Consider the following 2,924-nt stretch of genomic DNA (forward strand, 5'->3'; position numbering starts at 1 on the left):
AAAGGGGAAATATAATTCTCTTTATGAATATGTTATATTTTTTCTGGGACCATCTGTCCTGCTCTTTGGGATTTTTATATATATTTACTATAATGACAATCTTACCTACTGCACATACATATAAAAATATCTCTTAACAATCATACATTTGTAGCTATTCCCAATGGGTCAGACCCTGTTTAGGTACAGAGCATCTTTAGCTGCCATTGGAATCAATAGCAGAGTTAACAGTGCTCAGCACATACACCAGTATACATCTAGATCAGTGATTCTCAAGCAGGAGTATGTGTACCCGTGGGGGTACGCAGAGGTCTTCTAAGGGCTACATCAACTCATCTAGATAATTTGCCTCATTTTACAACAAGCTACATAAAAAGCACTAGCAAAGCTGGTACAAACTAAAATTTCATACAGACAATGACTTGTTTACACTGCTCTCTATACTAAGTACAATATTTATATTTCAGTTGATTTATTTTATAATTATATGGTAAAAATGAGAACATAAGTAATTTTTCAGTAATAGTGGCTGTGACACTTTTTTGTATTTTTATGCCTGATTTTGTAAGCAAGTAGTTTTAAAGTGAGGTGAAACTTGGGGGTACGCAAGACAAATCAGACTCCTGAAAGGGCACAGTAGTCTGGAAAGGTTGAGAACCACTGATTTAGATATTCCCCATCACTATAGTACCTGAGTGACTTGCAAACTTTAGTGCATCTTCATAGATCTAGAGAAATATTATCCCCACTTGACAGAGGAGGAACAGAAGTACAGGGACATTAAGGGTCTGATTACATGTAAGTCGTCCCATGACTTCAGTCTTCTCAGGCCAGGTCTACCCAGTATACATTTACTTTGGTATAACTACATCACTCTGAGATATGAAACCTATGTCAGCTGGAGAGATTCTTACAGTAGGACAGTAGAACAAATTGCCTCAGGAAGTTGTGGAAGCTCCTTTGCTGGAGGTTTTCAAGAGGAGGCTGGATCTATCATAGAAGATTAGGGTTGGAAGAAACCTCAGGAGGTCATCTAGTACAACCCCCTGCTCAAAGCCAGGACCAACACCAACTAAATCATCCCAGTCAGGGCTTTGTCAAGCTGGGCCTTAAAAACCTCTAAGGATGGAGATTCCACCACCTCCCTAGGTAACCCATTCCAGTGCTTCACCACCCTCCTAGTGAAATAGTGTTTCCTAATATCCAATCTAAACCTCCCCCACTGCAACTTGAGCCCATTGCTTCTTGTTCTGTCATCTGCCACCACTGAGAACAGCCAAGCTCTGTCCTCTTTGGAACCCCGCTTCAGGTAGTTGAAGTCTGCTATCAAATATCCCCCCTCACTCTTCTCTTCTGCAGACTAAACAAGCCAGGTTCCCTCAGCCTCTCCTTATAAGTCATGTGCCCCACCCCCCTGATCATTTTCGTTGCCCTCTGCTGGACACTTTCCAATTTGTCCACATCCTTTCTGTAATGGGGGACCCAAAACTTGATGCAATACTCCAGATGTGGCCTCACCAGTTCCGAACAGAGGGGAATAATCACTTCCCTCGATCTGCGGGCAATGCTCCTACTAATGCAGCCCAGTATGCTGTTAGCCTTCTTGGCAACAAGGGCACACTGCTGACTCGTATCCAGCTTCTCATCCACTGTAATCCCCAGGTCCTTTTCTGCAGAACTGCTGCTTAGCCAGTCGGTTCCCAGCCTGTAGTGGTGCATGGGATTCTTCCTTCCTAAGTGCAGGACTCTGCACTTGTCCTTGTTGAACCTCATCAGATTTCTTTTGGCCTGATCTATCTTGGCTGGTTTAGACACAACAAATTCTGCATCTTGGCAGGGGGATAGACTACATACATGACTCTTGCGGTCCCTTCTCACCCTATGATTCTATAAAGGGGGAAGGTTGGGAGAGATTCATGAAATCTCCATGCCTGGTGTCAGTACACAGGAGACAGAGCTAAATTAAGATAAAACAGGAGACAATGGAACACCACTAGGTAACACTATGGACAGCAAGGAGTAACAAAATACAAATATTGATTGGCATAGTAGGCAGGTAGGTGTTACACTTAAAAGGGTATGTCTACACTGCATGCTTCTTTTGGCAGCGTGTAGAGTACCTACTTGGGTAGCCTCCCCCCACTCAGCACAAGTATAAACAGGAGTGTAGAGAGTTAGGCCTGGCATAGGAGAGTAAAGTCATGCCTGAAGGGTGTGGATATGTACCTGAATACATGCCCTATATGGCTCTCTCCTCTCCCAAGCCATGCCTCCCGTGGACACTGCTATTTGTAGTAGTGTGGTGTCCTGCTGCTGGAGCCTTTTCTCTCCTCAGGAAAAGACTCCAGCGGAGGGGAAAGGTTCTCGAAGCGGCAAGGCAGCAGAGAAAGCTTCCACCAGCTCCTCTGTTGCTGAAGTCTTTCCCTGATACAGGGAAAGACTGGCAGTGGGGAAAAGCTCGGGAAGGTGCGAGGCAGTGGGGAAAGGCTTAGCTTCCTTTGCCGTCTCCTCCCTTCCAAAGTCTTTCCTTGCCACAGTGAAAGGCTCCAGTAGCAGGGAGCGGCTGAAGCTTTTCTCTGCTGACTCCCTCTGCCTGAGCCTTTCACTGGCACACGGAGGTGCGCCCCGCAGTATGCCTTTCAATGTGGCATGTAACTACATGCACGCTACACGTCATCGCCAGTGGTGTGTAAACGTAACCTTCGTAAAAGGTCTTCATCCAGTCTGGCTAGAAAACTGGGTGAAATGCAAGAAAAACAAATGAAATGCTTGTAGTGGATGCAAAGGGTCTGGACAATAAAATGGAGGCACTGGAACTACTGGTGCAGGAGTTCAAACCAGATATAGGGATAACAGAAACATTGTGGATTAGCTCTCATGACAGCAATACAGGTATTGGAGGGAGGGTATTTGCTGTTTAGGAG

Source organism: Lepidochelys olivacea, assembly GCF_965140295.1.
Source record: "Lepidochelys olivacea isolate rLepOli2 genome assembly, chromosome: 1".
NCBI lineage: Eukaryota > Metazoa > Chordata > Testudines > Cheloniidae > Lepidochelys > Lepidochelys olivacea.